The 20966-nt window shown below is 42.4% G+C and overlaps 1 long non-coding RNA gene across 3 annotated transcripts in view; it reads left to right on the forward strand.

Moving 5' to 3' along the window:
- The window catches only part of LOC309371881, a 30767-nt gene continuing 9801 nt past the window's right edge, over positions 1-20966 (forward strand). For all 3 annotated transcript variants that reach the window (XR_014169306.1, XR_014169307.1, XR_014169308.1), the window contains exons 1-2: positions 1-892; positions 4641-4753. This is a non-coding gene — a long non-coding RNA (uncharacterized lncRNA). The remainder of the gene's footprint in view (positions 893-4640; positions 4754-20966) is intronic.

Below are 20966 nucleotides of genomic sequence, written 5' to 3' on the forward strand. Positions count from 1 at the left end.
TAATCAGGATGGCTAAGAAGGATTGTGAACAAAATTAAACATATAGGTATCTCACTAAACTCCTTGTACTGCTTATCACAAAATCCTGCATTTGAGATAATTAAATGCAGATTGTTAGACAATGAATTTCAATAACTTAGTAGCCAAATAGCTAGGGTTCCCCCCCTGATGCCATTTTTACACCTGAAAACCAGGACCTGTCAGGAATTTTCCTGACGTATGGCAAGTCTAGAAATAGCATCTGTGCAAGTCTGGGGATGGTGCAATGTGGACAGCCAATGGCAACTTATCTCTCCCATTTGACCAACCCAAATCAACACAGGTCATACATGCTCGCAAGACTGAATGTGCTACCTTTGGCAATGCTACAGGGGAGATTCCAGAAAATACCACTTGCAGAGAGACTATGCACCTGTAGACAGAGTCATGTAGAATCAGTCATGCATGTTCTTTTGCACTGCCCCTTGTATCAGACGATTTGATCTAAGTTCATTAATCAGTTGGTTGTTAACAGGGAGTGGCATTCAGATGAATGTAAGGTAGCCTTACTTATTTTTGCTCAGGGTGGGGATAGGATGGAGATAGTAACCAGGTTTCTGCAACAAAATGAGGATTAATGAATGTTATACATTATTTTAATCGCTAGATGCAGATTTTGCCGAGTGATTTTATTGTTCTGAACTTTACTGGAATATTGTCTAGATGACAATAAAGGTTTGAGAATTGGGATAGAATTTGAAAGCACTGCAGCTGCAAGACTTACATCCCCTGCAATAGCTCTGTGGGTTTTCTGTTTGTATCAAGAAGGAGAAATACAGAAGTGTCAGAGCTGACGACTCTGCTGCATTTATCTAGAATCGGATGCCACTTTACCAAGACTGATACAATCCAGGTGATTTATGCCATAATAGCTGGAGTAATCCCATAGGATATGGCTACCAAGGCTTCCCTTGGTGATTCCTCTTTCTTTGTGATTCTGCTCCCCTTTAAACACAGGTTCAGTTCTCTGTAAGTTCTCTGTTCTCTCAGTGAGCAGATCACAATTTTCAAGGATCAGGTAAATAATTTTTCCCCACCAAAATTGTCACCCATACATTATTTCAGTCAGCAGAGTACTCACAAATGTTTCCCTGTTCACATTGCTTTGAGCATTTGAGACATGCCACTTGTTTTGTTCATAATTCATTTCTTTAAAATTCCTGTGGCTGAGTCGCTAATGAGTTGAGTTCTTGACATTGCCGTTCTTTGAACGTGTAAATCACTATGAAAATATCATTAGAGTCTGTAAAAGGAGTGGAAAGAGAGAAAGCAAAAGCCAGGTATGACTTATTAATTAGGTCAATGTTAAGGATAAAATTGATAACATTGCCAAAAGTTTAGCAGCACTGGAGAAGAAGGAAACAAGTGTTGTGGATGGAACATGCATCCCTGTCCTTCCAAAATCCTGCCTGTCAGAAAAATAATTATTATATGAAAGAAGATGTTCACCTACTGAACTGATTTAACCATTGGTTTTTAGGACCTTTAGCAGTTCAAAAGCACGTCAAAGTGGCGGGAAGGTAAACGACATTTCCGTGCGCTGCTCTGGTTTGCTAGAAGCGGCTTCGGTGTGCTGGCCACATGACCCGGAAGCTGTATGCTGGCTCCCTCGGCCAATAAAGTGAGATGAGTGTCGCAACCCCAGAGTCGGTCACGACTGGACCTTTAGGACCTTGGAGCTTGGAAAGCCCCTTCTATGGTGGCTGTTTTACCCCTTCACATGGCAGGTAAACAGCACTTATAATATGTATTCCAGAGGTGATTTGGAAAAGAGATTGGTTTCTCCTGAAGTGCACAGAAGTAATGTTCTGTATATTTCAACCAATTTCAAGCTAGAACTAGGGAAAACTTGGAGAGAGCTTGTACATGTGACTTCATTTTTATTTGGCAGTCCTGGGGAAGGAGAAAGTCTGGCTGGTGTATCAAGAGTTCCATGACAGTATGTATTTTGGATAATGCCCCACATATCATTTACTCTTTCTGTATCACTCTGGCTCTGGAACTATCCTGTGTTGCTTAGATCTGAGCTGTCTTAAAGACTATATTCCCTCATATAAACCTGCCTGGGTTTTGAGATCTTATGGGGAAGCCCTTTTTCAGTCCTGCTACCCTCAAAGGCACACTTTATGGGGACACGGAAAAGGGCCTCCTTGGTGGCTGTTCCCAGACTCTGGAACTCCCTCTCTGGAAAAGCTAGACTGGCTCCCTCCTTGTTGTCTTCAATGCAGTTCTCGACACATTTACTTAGAGGCAGCTCTTGCCAATTTCAGTTGGATGTCAACCTTCATGCTACAGCACCAGGGGTGAACCATCTAGTTAGTCCTCTCCTCTTGTCACTTTCCTACTTCTTGGCCTCTACTTTTTTTTTTCTCACTCTCCATGCCTGCTTTTCGTGAATGGCAGAAGCAGATGCATAAAGGTGTACGGATGAACAAATCTGCCAGTTTCGACTCTCTCCATTCCCCATTTGAACTTGGGACCTGTTGCATGCAAAGCACACACTCTCCCAATCATACACAACCCTTCCCAATGTTGAAATTAGAAATACAGATGCGAAAATCATGTTTTGCCCATGAGATTAGAGATGGTATAGTGTCATGACAAAAAAATGGCTTTCCACATTTAATCTGTTATACCCCATAACGGTAATAATTTTAAATTCTCACAGCATTTGTACCCTCAGTTCACTTCTATGACCAAAATTTATAAGACTTCTGAGTCCAGCACTGGGTATGCAAAGCCACATCCAGATTATCAGATTTCATGGTTTGTAGGTGGACATGAGTATAAACTATTCCCACATTAGCATTTTCACTTACCTTGCTTTGCAGGTAGATTGCCCTGGAGAGGAATCGTGGGGAATGCCCTGCCCTCCTAACCGCCATGGATAGGCTGAATTTGAATTCTTGGTTTGGCGGGAACCCAGAAGCCATTGCAATGGCCAAGAGGCATGGCAACGGCCAAGAAGGAAGGGGCATGGCTGCAGTAGGATGGGGAGCCCCATGCTGGGCCACAAACATTGCCCACCATTGGATTGGTGATCGGCCATTTAGGGCCTCTGAGGGAAATACTAACATTCTTATTTCCTAATTAAACACAAAAGTGTGAAATGTAACCAGATATGTTCACAGTATTTCTTGGGTTTTTGATCTCGTGAGGTTAATCAAAGAAAAGGGTTATACAAATTAATTTTTTAATACATTACTTTATTTTATTGCTCTGTGTGCACAATAACTCTCTGGATTTTCCATTGACCCCCTTTTAAAAATCTTCAAGGAGAATATTTGACTCTGGGGTTGTTTCTTTACCTCCACTGAAGCTTTTTTTAAGAGACTGCTGAAGGTTTGTAATGATGAAGCAAGATTATAAAGAAAAACAGTCATTACTCTTGCAGCCCTTTTTTCTTCAATTAGTATTTCTAATCACATTAGACATGTTTCCAGTATCCAGAGAGGATGCCTGATCCCTACAGCTATCGTGAACCATTAACTTTAATTAAAATTTACAAGTCTAATGTTGTTACATCTGCTAAAAGCATTAACTGCCATGTTAATTACCAAAATGTTAATGTTGCGTTAAAATATGAATGTTCCCTTTTGACAGATCCTCTCTGGTCCCACACTCCACACCCCCACCTTGCTGGAACGTGTCCTAAAAACTGCAAAATCTGAAGGAAAAGCATGAGCAGGAACTGAAATAATAAACAATACCAGTAAAATCTTTATCTGAAGATAAAGCTTCCTGGCCAAAAATCTGGCAAAGACCAGTGTCTAAAATAAATACGTAATGATTATTTCATGTCTGACATACTATGTTAGAATTGCAAAACTTTATTTAAAAAATACTCCATAAGGTTGGGATAAATTGCTCCATAGAGGAACTAGATACTTATACTGTATATTCACACAATGTGGATTTTTTGGTTTTATTTTGCAGGTTAATGTAATACATAAGACTTCATTCTCAGCTCCTTACAACTTTTAGGGTATTTGAGTTCAGGAGGGAGAAAGAGGAAATAAACCCTCCTTTCATTTATATTACTTTGGGAGTGGGTCTCAGAATTCATATTTGCATGAATTAAATTATATCCCTTGTCTGGGATATAAAGAAAAGTGTGTATTTATGTAATGCATATTCAGATATTAGCCCTCAAGTGCAGGTCTGTTCACACAAAGTTGCAATTTCAAAAACAGATTTCCTATGGAAAAGTTACAGAGGAGACTAACCTGGATCACTAGCAAGAGACGCAGACATATCACCAGTTGGCACAGTTCCCACAAAGTGTTTGCACAGAAATGAACCTGTAACATGTACAAAAAAAAATCATTATTGTATAAGCATGAAGTATATGCAATTTGCAATAAAATTCCCTTCGGTGTGGTGGATCAATCTCCATGCCAGATAAAGTAATGTAGGTAGCAGCCCATACTTTTCACCTACATTCATGTCTGAAGCTACTGTATATGAAAACCTAGGATCTGAGCTCTAAGATTGAATCCTTTTCTTTGCCGTTTTGGTCTACTGCAGAGCAAAGATATACACATGGAAGCTCAGGAAACCAAAACCCTGATATTCTAATCCCTTTTCTTCTGATTTTATAGGGTCATATGCATCACTTGATATCTAATTACTCCACAATTGATGGATTGCCACTGAATTGTTCACAGTCCATTGAAAGGCATTATGTTGAAGTAAGCAGAGGCGATAAAGTGAGGTGAGGTGAGACAGTTGTTAGTGTCGGACTTCCGGGTCGGCGCCATCGCCGAATGGCGGGCTCCCTCCGAGCTCCGGAGGGAGCCTGCTCGGCAGGGGCTGGGTCCTACCGCACCGGCGATGCGGGGACCCTTAAAAACCACGGCCACGGAGGCCGTGGACATGGAGACTCGGCTGGCACCGTCAGCGCCCTCTCGATTCGTGAAGGAGCCTTTTTAAAGGCTACGGATCGGGTGCCGGGGAGGAGCGTGGTGCTTTGAGTCCTCTGCTATCCCTGCCGAGCGCAGCCGCATGCCATCCGGCGGAGAGCGCTGACTTCTTCTATTGAAAATTTGGACCCAAAAGAAGAACCCGTGAGTAATTGGAATATGGACTAAAAAGAGGGATAAATTTTTAGAATTTGGAGCGAACGGGGGAGGTGGAAAAAAGGAAGTCAGCCCCCCCCCCCAAATTGTAGAAGAGCCAAAACAAAGGACTGGATAACTAAGATCGAGAGGAACCTTATCTTGCCGAACTAGCAACTTCGCGAGGGAAATCTATAAGATTGAGCTGGAGGAGAAAAGTGGAATTCGGATTAAAAAGCAACCCCCCCGGAATCCCTGGAGCGATTCGTGAAAATGCCTGGAGAAGAATAACGGAGGTTTTGACAGCTGTCAAAGAGCTGTCAAAACGGAAGAATGAAATTGAGACTTTGTTATGAGGACTTTGCCGGTTACATTTGTTATAAATTGGAGATAAATTGTTTCAAATAAGGATTTATAAGTTATTTGGACTGGCGGATGTGATCTGGAAGGGAACTTTGTTATTGTAATCCACCTAGAGGAGCTGAGGGACATTGCATGTGTTTTCGACGGGAAACTTGAACAGTTGGATAGAACTTTTAATCTCCTGGGAAACTGCAGAAATGGAACATTATTTTGTCTACAGAGGCCTACACTTTACTGGAAACAATGGATTAATCTGTTGAAAAATGAAAGGAACATGATGTAATGTTTTGCTCCTGAATAACAAGCCTCTGTAGAGACACTAGAAGCCTTTGGAAAAAGAACATTTCTGTGAGGGAACAGGGAAGTAAAAAGGAGGAGAGTGATTGACAAGAACAAGGAAACAACAAGAACTGGACAGAACTGGAGTGGGAACATTAGGGATATCCAGATTTGACAAGCTTATGGATATAAAATTGGAGTTTATACTCCTGGATATAAAAATCTGGATAGAAGAAATGGGCCCCCTTTGATAGACTCCTTCTATGATTGGACATCTGTAATTTAAAAAAAAGACCGGTAAAGAACCAGAGGGATGTGGGTTTAGTGAAATGTGGGTTCATCAGGAAGACATTAGAAGTGGAGGGATAGGAGGAACGCAACAGGGAAAGAGGGGAGGGAAATTTGGAATCCAAAGGTTGTAAAATTATTGTTTGTTTTTATTCTATTTTCATCTGTATTATATTTGAAAGGGGGGAACTCGTGGAAGGGAATAGGTCGACCTTAGGGGATGGAAATTTGGATAAATTGAGTTATTGATGATGGGTGTATTTTGGGAATAAGAATTTGTTGAATATTATTGCTTTTTTGGAAGATTTGGAACACAAGAGGGGGTGGGGAGGGGAAGTCCTAGATATTGGAAAAAGTTTATGAATTGGATTTTATTTGTTTTAATTTGGAAAACCTTAATAAAAATTATTTTAAAAAAAATAAAAAAAGAGACAGTTGTTAGTGTCTGTTCTGCAATGACTTCCACCAAAATGGAGAAAACCTTACAGGTGCATAGGAACCAAGCATAGGAAACACAGGCCTCGGTTTATTCCTGTACACTTTGAAGCTATCCTCTAACAATGGTTTCCTTCTATTTCTTGACTTGTTCCTACATACTAGTTTCACTTGATGCCAAACCATTAAATTATAAACAATAAATATGCATATATAAAACAGTCCTTAGATCAGGCATGAGATGAATTGGATCCTCTTGTGTTGTTGGACCAGCTCCCATCATCACTGATCATTGACCATGCCGGCTAGGGCTGATGGAAGCTGGATTCTAAGAACATCTGGACCGCCAAAGGTTCCCTATCCCTGCCTTCCATTATACACTTTGGTGTAACTGCAGTCTTAGATGTCACTTCTCTAAATGCATTCATATCTTTCAAAAAGTAACACACAAAGTGATTGCGAGAGGAAAGTGCATTCTGGTTGAGGCCCAATGTGGACTTTAAGAAGTAGTAAGGGCAAAAGAAGCAACATTTTCAGAAGGAAAAAAGAAAACCATTTCTCAGTCTAATACAGGCGGTGCCAGAGATGGTGTGAGATTTTGGGAAAGTACTGCTGGTGTTGTTGGGTCTATGGTGGCTCCTTCACACATCCAACCCATCACCTAATGCTGTGGTCACCATGTGATAAACATTCAGGTTTATCACCAGCTGTTAAATAAATGGTTGATATCCTCCTTAAAAATCAGCAAAAAAAAGTCCATCAATTTCAATGTGATTATGTTGTGTGTTTTCAGAAACATTTCTTTTAAAAAAAGAAAAAAGATTATTTGTGGTGCATAATAAGCCAACTCAAATCATGAGCCAAATGTGTGATTATTTTATTCCCTGTAAAGAACAATGAGACTGTCATAATGTAGCTGTTAAAATTAAGCAATCAAGAGAACAGGACGCTGAAGTGTACACTTCTGACAAGCAGCATAGAAGATCTACAGGCAAAATTAAGATTCACGCCCGTAAATTTAAAATATAGGATATGGCATGGAGTTTAACAGTACTTATTTGCAATCATACTGAGAAATTAGGTGGCATACTGTTAACTTCAGTCATTAAAATAATTATTCAACTTAGAAGAGATGTAACACAATTATATGCTAATTATGAAATTTGCCACAATCTTTCGAAGTTCAAAGATTGAACACCTTCAAAAACTATAATACATAGACTCTAACAAATCTGTATACTAGGCCAAATGTTGCAAAATGTAACTTCTTTCTAATAATTATTTCCGGGTTCCATATTTCTTGCATATTCAAAATACAGGAAATAAATGGCTTGGGATGGATAGGAATCTCCTATAACTTCTGGCTTTGAGGAAGCAAAATCAAGTTATGTTCTGAGGAGGAAGTAGTTTTTGAGGCTATTTTCTCAAAGCTCTCCTAGCATGGTATTATTGGGTTTTAGCACGGTTCAGTGGAGGCTGGTCCATTAGGGCAAAGTGCTCTGCTAACTTCATTCGGTCCTCAGCGATCCTCCGCCTCCTTACCTCCTTACTTGCAAGCCCAGGAGGTCGCCCTGGCTGTCAGCTTCTTCCTTAGTCTCAATGTTGCCCTTGTAGAGCTCTGCAGGGAAATGGATGGGGGCAAAGCTAGAATTACTTGACTCCGCCTCTAGCTCCACTTACTTACTGTTGCTCTCACTGCCTTCTCCCTATCAGCAACAATGGGCACTAGCCACCACTGGCACAGATGCTTTGTTGGGGAAAGGACTTGTGCAAACCACTCAGCCTAAAAACTGGTACCTGGAACAGGGATGAGCTAACTTCTGTCCTGTTTCACCTCCTTTCTTCCCGCACTCCCTGTACTCAACTGCTGTATGTTGTATTTACAACAGGAGAATACATAACCAGGATGTTTAAATAGTTAAGGCATAATTAATCTGTGTTGAGTGATCCTAAATAGGCATGCAAGAAGCGGTGCCGATGGATTAGGTTATTATCCACCGTTCCAGGGTTCTTTGCAAGAATTCAACTAGCAGCAAATCAGCTTGGCCCTTGTCATTTGTCTTTCAGCTATGAAAACCAGATTTCTCGTTCTGTGCTGAAATCCTAATTGCCTAGCAGCAAACAATTATATATCCACAACCCATGGAACAAAATGACCTACAACTTTGACTGTTTCTCAAGTCTTGTCTGCAGACTCTTTATCCCCCTGGAAAAAAATGGTTTGCCAAATTCTCATTTTCAAATGGCTAGCAAATACCAGTGGTGACATGCTGGCAGAAGTTCCTCTTGCCCTGAAGAAGTGCAAGTGGAACATAAAGTGCCTTCTCCAATATTAAATCATCTGCTGCCTTCTGCCCTTTACAATCAGTGATACAGATCTTCTTCCACGTTCCATCTAGGCTAGGGAGTTCCATCTTAGCGCCCTTTCTCTACTGGCACCTCAAGTCGTACTGGAAATCAAGTCGAGTTCTGATTTCCACTGCCAATCATATAAATGACACATCTAAAACACTGTTTACAGACATGCATTGGTGGATTCATTTTTCATGGATGCAGCTTGATTTCTGTTGAGCTGTTTCTAAGAAATACGGCATTGTGTTAATATTCTGTTTTGCCATGATAGAAATAGAAATCCATAATTTGATGGATATATTGTCCAAGGTTGCTGCCAGATGACCTGTCTGTTGAGGGTCCATTCTGATTTGTTTGGACAAATTTCACAGGCAGTTTATATGACACTGGCTGTTCATTGAGCATCCGTCCTGGTTTGTTGGTGAGGAGGTTATGCAATGTCATGTCAAGCAGTTGTCATCCCATACTTTGTTGTCACTTTCCTTAACTGCAAAACATCCATTTTTTAATGGGAGCAGGTTTGAAACACAGGTGTTCCATATCCACTTCAGTTGTGCAACCTGAATTAGCACTGAAACCCACCTGCAAAACAGCAGGTGTCTGGAAGCACCCCAAGACCCACAAGGGAGAAAATGATGGCCTGAGGGAGTTCCATTCCCTCTTCACACACTTCAGTCCTGGGATTCATAGAGAAGCGATTTAAAGCACCAACAATCAAACATTCATTTAATCCTGGCATAGGCAAACTCGGACCTCCAGATGCTTTGGGACTACAGCTCCCATCATCCCTAGCTAGCAGGACCAGTGGTCAGGGATGATGGGAATTGTAGTCTCAAAACATCTGGAGGGCTGAGTTTGCCTATGTCTGATTCAATCCCAAAATGCCACAGGCACATGCAACTTCCCCCCTTGTCCACTGTAACAACCCGCCTGGCTGGGGAAGAAAAGACTTGCAGGACAAAAAAAGAAGGCGGCGGCTGCTTGAGCAAGGCAAGCTGTATTTACTAGTTGTTGTTTTTTTAAGAGGCCTTCACAGAGAGCTCAAACTTGCCCTACTATGAGATGCAATCACCCCTTTGCAGCTTCAGCTTCTGCTACTTCTAAGCATAAATCAGTTCCCTGAAAGCACCTTTTATTTATTCTGCTTGACTGGAATAATTCAATGGATGACTCACTTCAGTGAAGTTACTTTGCATGTAGCAAGCCCAAACCCAAAGGCAATCTTCTCATGGGCTTCGCACAACACATTTTCCACTGAAAATGGTAACAACAATAGTGATTACCTTTTTTTTCCTTTTTAAAAAATGAAATGGGTGTCTGAAAATGTTTCCTAATTTCATGCCAGAAGGCAGCTCACTTCTGTGGGCTTTGATTAGCTTGTGTACTGTTCACAGCCTGGAGCAATTTCTGTAAAATTAAGTTGGGGTTGGGCAGAGCAATGTGGCCTCTCTCAAGACAAGGGCCAAGAGATGGCTTTTTGCTAAACCTCACCTCTAAACCTCATTTTGTAACCTGGGTACCAAAGATTTAGAAAAATAGTGGGCTAAAGCAGAAAGAGCACATTTGCTACAAAATAAGCTCCATTCTGTTCCATAAAGTTACTTTGTTCTCAGTGGGAATTTATTTTTAATTCCATTTAAGTCCCATCTTTTCCTCCAAGGAGCTCCATTTGGCATACAGATGGTTGTCTGCCTCCTCATTTAATTCTCACAACAACCATGTGAGATAGTTATGCTGAGAGGCAGTGACTGGCCCAAGTCACCCAATGAATTTCATGGCAAAGATAGGATTTGAGCCCTGGTCTCCCATGGCCTAGTCTGACAGTCTAACCAGTACAGGCAAACCCCCTCTCCCCACTTACGTGAGGGTTACGTTCCACGTCATCACATGGGTACGCCTGTCCCGTTCTGTCCTCTTCCAGTGCCAATTATGACATTTGTGTATGCAGTCACACATGCATTGAATGTGCACAAAATGGGAGTTGCCAGCATTCCACATTGGCTGGAATCAATTGGAATCATTCCTTTGAAATGGGTGGCATGAGTGCAGTTTAAAATACTGTAGACTTTTGGGATACAAGCACTACCAAAATCTATGTAACTTACTTTTAAATAGGTGTGCTTAGTTAGGGCTGCAATCCTGTATCCAGTTACCTGGGAGCAAGCCACACTGAGTTAAATGTATAGGATTGCACTGTAAGATCAGGGCATATGTTTTGTTTTTATTGTCTTGGCTTTCAATTGCCTCACAACTCTTAAGCATTGCTGAAGGTTTTATTCTTCCCATGTTGTGCTGTATGAATTTCATGTCCAATAAACTGTCCTCCAGCAAATGTCTTTTCATATAGATCAGTATTCCACAAACTGAGGTCCTCAGATATTGTTGAACTACAACCCACATATCCCCAAGTCAGCATGACCAATGGTCAGGGATAATGAGAGCTGTAGTCTAACAAAAACTCAGGATGAAAAGTTGGAGGAGGTTGGTTTGGGTTTATTAAATGTATTGCTTCCCACTGCAAAATGTCCCAAAGTGATTCACAAACAGAGCACAAACACAATAATTAAAAAATTACACATTGGCATGTTAAAAACACACAAACATCCAATTATTGGTGAAGCTCAAATGCTTCTCATCAAAACAACTACAGAGTTGGGGCCCATCAATGGATGCACATGAAAACTAAGTCACAATGCAGAGTGCAAGCTGCTGTTTCTAGAGACCCTGGAAAATGACACCTCAGGCGACTCACATTAACAAATGTTTAACAAGCCATTCTCAAAGCACAAAGTAAGGACTGTGATTAGCCAGAGGTAGGTGCTAGAAAATAACTATCCTGATAAACAGGGGCAGTGTGAGCATATGCTGTCAGGACAATGAACCCTTTGCTGATCTTGAAGCCTAACTTTACCACCTTCTGAAGCCATTTCTGGAGGTGGAAGCAAAGGACTGGCTGGTATTCACTGTAAAGGTAAAGATAAAGGGACCCCTGACCATTAGGTCCAGTCGTGGCTGACTCTGGGGTTGCGGCGCTCATCTCACTTTATTGGCCGAGGGAGCCGGCGTACAGCTTCCGGGTCATGTGGCCAGCATGACTAAGCCACTTCTGGCGAACCATAGCAGCGCACGGAAATGCCATTTACCTTCCCTCTGGAGCGGTACCTATTTATCTACTTGCACTTTGACGTGCTTTCAAACTGCTAGGTTGGCAGGAGCCGGGACCAAGCAACAGGAGCTCACCCCATTGTGGGGATTCGAACCACCGACCTTCTGATCGGCAAGTCCTAGGCTCTGTGGTTTAACCCACAGCGCCACCCAAATCCCATGGTATTCACTGTACTTGCTGCTTATATTCTCTCCCTCTCCCTCCCTCCCTCCCTCCCCCCACCCTATTCCAGTCCAGTCCTGCTTCAACAAGCAACAGCCGGAAATTACCACTGACGCTCCACATTGCAGTGAGGGATCCCCAGCCACTGCCAACTGAGCTGATGCTCTCCAAAAAGCAGGCAGCTTAGGACATGTTTCCATACTTTCCTCATTATAAGGCTGTGTGTTGGTGAAAAGGCAACTGCCTTTTTACAGGAACAAATTAAGCCTTACAAGCCTCATAATTTCTAATTGCAAACATTTGTCTCGCTTTGTTTCCTTTGGGCACCCATCTCTTTCCCCGCCCCCCCAGTCTTCATTTTGGCATACAGACTGACTTTGAAAAGCAAACTAGAAGCACCTTTTCCTTTCAGCGGTTGGTGGGATGGGACAGGAGAGAGACTGGTTGTCAGAATGCCGTCTAGTAGTATAATGCACTGGAGAGCCATGTTACTGCCTTGTAAAACAGTGAAGCCTTCCTATTACTGGTTAATTAAAAGGCCAAAGTAAGGACACACTTTTATTACCTCTTTTAAACATATGTTCACAATGCATGTTATCAGGGAAAACTTCAAAGGTGCATAGTGCTCCCCCTACCCCGCCACCTCCCACAGTATAAGCTTTTACTTGAAAACATGCTCAAAATCAATGGCAGGCTGTTGGCACTGAGCCTTCCTGAACTTGGGAATTAACCAAACTATTTTAATAAACATATGAAAAGCCGTGTTGGTTCTAAATAAAACTGAGCCTTTAAAATGCTACTAGGGTACTCAGAAATGTCCCAGTGAGTTCATTGAGACTTACTTCCAGTTAACTTGGTATAGTAGGGTGTGTGGAAGCTCTGGTCTGTGGGCCAAATATGGTCCTCCAGGCCCCTCTTCTTGGACCGCATAACTCTCCCCAGTCCACACTGTTAGAGTTGTTGCAAATCTGGACCATGTGCAGAGTAGAAATGAATTTGCTCTCCACCACAGGAATAAGTTACAAAACATTGCAGAACAGTCTTAAAATAGTTACAAATGAACATTGCAAGATACAAGGTAGCAAATTTCTCTTAACCAAGCAAGCAATGTTGTCCCATCTTTTTAAGTCCTTAAAACAGTTCAATAACTTCCCTCTCTCTGATCCCAGAGGGCTCCTATGCAAGTATCTGGCTTGATCATCATCAAGCTTAGCTTCTTCTACTACTGCTACTGCTGGCTTTATCACTGAGAAAACAATTTGTTCTCAGATTTCACTTTCCTGAAGAGAAATTGTGGCTTGGGTATCCAGCTATGAACCATCAATTAGCCTGAAGACTGAAATGGAAAATCTTCAACCTTTTCTGCCTCATTTGCCAGAGTGAAACCTCCTGCTTAACACAAACTTCTCTGCTTTACAAATGCAAACTTTTACATAAGTTAGTCAACTTCAGTGTCTATAAACATTACATTTTATGCATATTAAATATTATATATTTAATACACAAACCCTCACTGGCCCCACTATGCCTCCTGGGTATTTTTTACTTAGAGTCTGATAATACTTGTTTGTTTGGATGGGTGGGGGATAGAGAGTGTGTGGAAACTAGTCTGTGATACAGATGCAATATTTACATCCCTTGTTCCAACCATTTTTGCCTCTGGCTCCACTACCCTCTCCCAACAGAGCCGCTTTTTGTTCTGATTAGAAAGCTTCCCTACTTTGTAATATTTTCAAGCACAAAGAGAGGGTCATTTTATGTTTTGTGTAGGGAGGTGTGTAAATGCTTTGGATTCTTTAAAAGTTACACTGTTTCATCTAGTGTTATGCAATGTGACTTTGGTTGGTTTGCGAACACTATTTTTGCAAAACTATGAGTGCCATAGCAGGCATGGGATGTTGATTTATTTATTGTTTTCATGGGCTTATCATTGCAACATTCCCATATAACCCTTGGTGGCCAGTGGACCTGATTGCTTTGTGTGACTTAAAACACGGATGGGGAACCTTTTGCAAGCCAAGTGTCACATTTCCATCTAGGGAAACGGGGGGGGGGGGGGGCCCTATGCCAGCAGCAAAAGTGGGTGGAGCAATGAATGTAACTTATACCTTTGTACAGTAGGCTAATTTCGCCACACACCCATCCCTCTCTATCCTCCATCCAGACAAGCAAGAAGCATTATTAGAGCACAAGGATTCATTCTAACTAGGCAAAACCCCTCATGGAGGATGCAGTGCAGAGCCAGTAAGTGCTGTGGCTGTCATGGGCGTAGCCCGGATTTTTTTGGGGGGGCAGGCTTTTGTTACAGGAGCAGAACCTCCGATTTGTATTGATTTTTACTGATTTAGTGTCTGATGGGCAGGCCTGGAAAACATATCTGGCTCCTGGGCCTTAAGTTCCTTAAGAGAGAGAGACCCCGCAACACACACCCTTTTTGTCTTCCTTTGAGGAATCTGAGCATCCCTGATACAAGAGACTTAACTTCTTCCAGAACCTCCTGCCTTGTATATGCAAAGTCTTGTATTATTAACAGAGTGAATTGAGACAGGTCTGGCTCTAACTTCCCAAATACTGTTGTTTGCTCCTGGTGACATCATTTCTATATAAGGCCAAGAGCTTAACCCTTTCATCTACAAGCCTCAGCACCACACATGTCTTGCGCAATTTCAGTTGCCTGTCTTGCATCTGTTCCAGAAGAATGCAATCCAAACAAGAACTGGAGAAAGATCATTAAGAACCAAACATTTGTATGTGTCTGCCTAAACAAAAATTAACATTCCCTCAAAGCTTGTTCTTCTTCTGACAGCTAATCCTGATTATTAATGAGGCTGACATTTGCATTTCACAATGAAATTCTCTGCTGCAGAATTGACTGGATAATTAGTGTGATTTGGAGCTGCTCCAATGCTATGGATGTTCTGCATGGGAGGAACATGAAAACCATGTACAGAGAGAGACATGCAGGGCCAGCCCCAGAGCTTTTGCTGCCTGAGGTCAAGTACGAGATGGTGTCCCTCTCCCACATTCCATGTTCAGAGGCCAACCAGACCAGAAGCTGAATCAACACTGTGGATGGGATAGCATCCTCTACTACACATGAAGTCAGCATGCTAGTTTAGAGGATGCACCTTGGCTGGGGGTGAATTAGGAATGGCTAGAAGACTTCAGCTGGTGTGAAGCTGGTTTGAGATACAATGCATGAAACAGTAGTATATAACAACGTACAGGATACATATGCATTTTGGATAACATTGTATGAACAAAGATAAAAAACCCAGTGAGTTTACCATAGGTGGGAGTGCAAACATAGCCATGTAGTCCAATGCCACATTGTTGTCCAGAGTGCAAAACATTGCAGTGCTAAACCTTACTAACTACTTTGCGATACAACTGATTGATTTTCAGATTTCATCAGGGTTGGCAGCCACTCATTGATTGTGAATTGGATGCAGGAAAGAAAAGAGAAAAAATAAGAATGCACTGTCAGGGCTTTTACTGTGCAACGTCTAGATGTTTTTAATGATTTTTTAATGTTCTGTTGACAGGCATACGAAAAGCAGTGCAAAATGCAGAGATGATAAGACATCCCTGCAGGATTTACATAAGGGCGGGGGGGAGATATCATTTTCTATAGCACAGAACACAATGTAAGCACAACAGCAAAATTCAGCAGAATTATTTTTGCAAAACACAGGCGTGTTTCTTGTGTTTGGTTTCTAAGATGTTGTCGTAAATCAAAGTTCAGGAGAAGCTTTTCTTTTTAATTCAGGCACAAATGTGAAGGAAGGTGTTGCCTTCGCAAGCGGGTGGGTTTCCAAAATAACTGGATTCCTGTTTGCCTAGCCCAGGAATCCCACAGTTTGTCTGTGTGCAGCTGGTTCAGCACTCCTTGTGGCTTGAACAAATGGAGCACTGCTGCTCTGCAGGAACACAGAGCACATTCAGACACAGGACTTCCCTGTGGAAAAGACTACAGCTTAGTGGTAGAGGAACTGTTTTGCATGCAAAAGGTCCCAGGTTCAATCCTCAAGCAGGGCTGGGAGCTGCCCCATCCTAGAAACTCCTGCTAGTCAGTGTAGACAGTGCTAAACTAGACTGAGCAATGGTCCTGTGAGCAGCAGTGGCCCAGGAGCAGAATTCTGAAGGGGCGCAACCTGGTGCCTCCGCAACAGGCTCCCTTGCCAAGGCTGTGTGGCTGTCACCTTTTGGAGCTGTGGGGAGGTGATCCGCACTCAGGCGAGGCTTTTGGGACTGCAGTGCCTCCTCCTCGTCACAGCTGGTGAAAGGAGGCCTGTCCCTGCACAAAACTCCTGCCAACCAAAGCATGGACTTTTCCTGTCCTTTCCCAGCACCTCCCTCCCAGCATGTGTCCATGTTGTGGCTCTGGCACTGCTGGGATGCTGTCAAGCCTGCCAAGGTGTGCCAGCTGCCGCTGGTGAACATGGCAACCAGCAGGCAAGCTCTGTGAGGAATGGCTGCCATGGGCACAGCAAAGTCCGCCTGTTGCCTCCCGTGCGATGCCCACTAGGAGGTTAGGGAGCAAAATCCTTGCCTTGACCTGGGCACTGCCGACACTGCTACACCACTGCAACTTCACTTCTCCAACAGCAGGTGACAGCACCTTGGCAGAAGTTGTGACCATAAACCTTTGACCAGCATTTGCTATCGCAGCCAGAATACTGAATTGTGACCTTGTGTCCTATTGCAAGTAAAATTTCCCATTCAAAGCATCTTCTGGATTTTGCAGGGACAGCAGCCAATTGCCATTTTTCATTTGCTGCTCAAGCTACCCTGGTGTGCAGCATACATGCAATATATTGGGGAATATCTTTGGAGAAGGTCCATAGCTTAGTGACCCTTCCAGCTTTGATTTCCCAGCATCTCCTGGTAGGGAGAAATCCTCCTGTCTGAAACCCCAGAGAACTGCTGCCAGAGTGTGGGCTCTCCATTTCCATGGGTGATGTGCATCAGCATGGGATGTTCTAAAACTCATTGTGATTAGAGCAAACTGTTCACCAGTCTCAATTGCACCAGTCTGGGTTGAAACATCAAGGTGGTCCTAGTTCTTACTTGTACACCTCAGTTTTCTGCTTTGGCTGTCTTCCTCCTTATCTGCTTACCTCCTCCCTCCTCTTCATTCAACCTGCTGCCCTTGATTCCTGAAGGGGCATTGCTAATTATACAGTAACATTCAATTAGAAATATGATTGCCATGTTCAATTAGGCATGCTGGTTTACCGGCTATTGTTTGCATATATTTTTTTAAAGCACATGAAGGAACATTGCCTTGGTTTAACAGTGTGACAGAGTGAATTTATTAATTGACAGCCACTTGAAATGCCATCTTGATTATTGGTTAGACCGCTACTCGGTTTTCCTCCAATAACTCCAGCCTCTCGCTCTCTTTGGACTATTAAACCATGCGGGCATTGCTATCACAACACAACATGGCAATAGGGGGTGGAAGGGAAACCAGTTGTGGGAGAAACTTTCTGTAGATGGCAGCAGCACTTAAGAACAACACTTTCTACACTCCATCAGCCATATTAGATTGGCTCCAATGCCACATCATCAAAGACAATAATTATCATTGCAGTCACAGCCTGCTAGAGCCTAATGTTAAAGAAGGCTACTGTGAAGCATTTTTATTCTCATGTACTATATTCTATTTTATTTTATTTTGAGCTGTCTAGGGAACTTCCAGATGAAAAGGCAATATAGAAAACTGTCTATCCTCACCAGGGGCCGCTGATTTCAATGGATCTACTTGGAATATGGCTTATACCACCACTGTTGCTATTCTTAAAGGAGGAAACGGTCCCGTGTATTTAATGCATGGCATACTTTCTCCCTGAGAAGTTAAGCGTAAGGATTTGTGGCAACCGCGGTCTTTGAGGATTCTAACACAGACAGCCCATTTGAAATAATTTATGCAGAAGCTAGTTTTATTGATTTCAAGCCTCCATGTATAGACACTTAAAAATTTAGCCAGGATGGAAACATTCTTTCAAATGTCTGTCACATCAGAACCTCTTTAACGCTTGCTCTTTCCGCACTGTAATGTTGTTAAAGAAATTGCCTGGAAAAACTGGATCATTAAAACCAAATCCAACAAACGACGCTGTATATAAAAACGCAACAAGGAGGTTTTTTTAACTTTTCGAATGGCAGAAGTAACTGTTGGATCTCACTCTGGAGCACTGATGTGATGCAAGTTTTAAATCCTCCTGTTGAGAGATGGTCACGATTAAAAACCACCAAGTTTATTTGCAGCATCCATCTCTGCTTCTGTAACGTTAACTTTAGTCTTTTCAAGCATTCAGGTTGTGAGGAATAACTGGAACAATGTGTGTGTTGGTGAAAGGGAAGTATGAAAATTTATTTTGCCCCCTTCACAGCAAATCTCACGCATGGGAGGGAAGTATCAACAGGCTTGTGGAAACCCCAAAGTTTGGAAAGTTTTGGTTTTTTTTAATATTTGAAAGGGGGAGGAATCCCCAAACAGCCCAATGGGGATTGAGCAGTCAAGGAATTCTAGCTGACTGTTGCAGGGCAGGGTCAGACTATGCAAGAAGAGGCATGGTTGAAGAAGAGCATTCCAGACTGGGACATTTTCCTATAGGTTCTACTTGTAGAATTAACTTATTAGCAGGAAATTGAAATCCTAGTTGCTCAGCTAGCAAGTTGAGGGTGTGTTCAGGTACTTACTATGAACTAATGTTAGACGGGTGCCATATCTCTTGCCTTTTCAGCACTTACTGAAACCTTCTCTTTCAGTAGAGCTGTCTCCCAGGCTGCATCTGTACTGGAACTTTCACTTAATTATTTTACCAGTGCTTTCCTTCTAGCGAAAAATGGTGCTGGCACTCACCATGAGGTTGTTACGGTAAGTGCCACACTTTTAACCAGTGCTTTTCTTCTAGAACTGCCTCTCCCCATCATGATAAACTGTCCCTTCATCATCTGAAGCCCTTCTTTGTGTGCCTTTTCCACGTGAAGTCCAGAGGGTGGCAACATGAGACAGGGCCTTTTCTGTAATGGCTCCCTGTTTCTGGAATGCTTTCCCCATGGAGGTTTGCCTGACACCTTCATTACATATTTTCAGGTGCCGGGTGAAAACAGTCCTCTTCAACCAGGCCTTTGGCTGATTAATATCCTACAGCCTTTTAAATGTATCAGTGGGAAGGCGGGCTATTGATTTGATTTAATTATTTTCTTGTTCTTTATCTTGGATTTTATTCTGTGAACTGCCCTTAGATCTTGGGATGAAGGGTGGTATATAAATTTAATAAATAAAATTGGGGGGGGAGTGCTAGTACTGCATACCCTTGAGAACCCCACCAAAAAAAAATCACTGTTTTAATCTATCATTTGTGGAAAGGTGGGGTATAAATATTAACAACATCAACATTAACTAAATGACATAGTATTGCTATATTATCCACATTTTATTTATGTTCCACCTTTCTGTTTTGGCTTAGGGCAGCATACATGGTTATCTCCCCCATTACCTTCATTTTATACTCACAGCAAGTCTGTGAGGTAGGTTAGACTGGGAGATAGCAGTAGCATAACTGGAGAGAGCAGCAATAAAAATACATTGAAAACCAGCAATACAATTAAAAATACAATCAAAAATCACACTGTATCTAGCGAAGCAGATTTACAGTGGTTACAATGGGCAGAAAAATAATTACATGGTCCCTCAAGACCCTCAGCAGTGTTCATGTGGTCCATGGGACCCACTGGTCTATAGTGACCGGCAGTGACTCTCCAGGGCATGGGTAGCCAAACTAAGGCCCAGGGGCCGGATCCGGCCCAATCGCCTTCTAAATCTGGCCCGTGGACGGTCCAGGAATCAGCGAGTTTTTACATGAGTAGAATGTGTGCTTTTATTTAAAATGCATCTCTGGGTTATTTGTGGGGCATAGGAATTAGTTCACCCCCCCCCCAATATAGTCCGGCCCCCTACTGAAAACGTTTGTTGACCCCTGCTCCAGGGAGGGGACAGGGAATCTTCCCCAGCCCTACCTGGAGATGCCAGAGACAGAACTTGAGAGCTTTTGCATGGAAAGCAGATGCGCTGCCACTGAGCCATCGGCTCTCTCCCGTCTTTAATTTGTAAAACACCTAGTTGTAGGTGCTATATAAATAGAAAGAGCAGAGCAGCAGATGTGGCTAAGAGAGAACGCACTCATTTTGCAACTGACAAAATGCCTTGCCACCTCATAGACAGCAGAGATAAGTTACTTTCTCCATCGACTTAGCCAAGACCTGACGAAGAAAATGACCGCGGTTTGACACTGCCAATTTTTGTAAGTGGCTCCTTAGGAATTGTGTCTTCTACGAGCTTCTCTTAGCTTTCGTTTCTTGAAATGAGTCAGGAAACATTAAGCTTGGAGATACATCTCTCCAACTTAAAAAATAAACGTATAATCTCTTTTCAAACTCCATTGTGGCCACTTTCAACCGGGGGGGGGGGGATATCATTAAACCACTATCCTTTCATCCCTGTTGCCGCAATTAACTGTGAGCTGTCAGTAGGCAAAGCACTTTTCCTGTGGCTAAGAGAGGATTCAAATTTCATATTTAAAAATCTCCTCTAATGAAGGAAGCAGAACAGTAAGAGGATTATCTCTTTCAGATCTAATACAGAAAGGCTGGAGGGCACTTGATTTGTTTTTCCAAAGGCCGTCAACCTCCAGTGCCTCGATGCATTATTTTGACCTATTATTTATGGCGGCACTTTTAGCCCAAGACTGGATTCTGTACACATTTAATGAACTGGGGTCCGAGAGGGAGGGACACTTTCCTCATAACCCCTA

Source organism: Podarcis melisellensis, assembly GCF_964234715.1.
Source record: "Podarcis melisellensis genome assembly, chromosome: 6".
NCBI lineage: Eukaryota > Metazoa > Chordata > Lepidosauria > Squamata > Lacertidae > Podarcis > Podarcis melisellensis.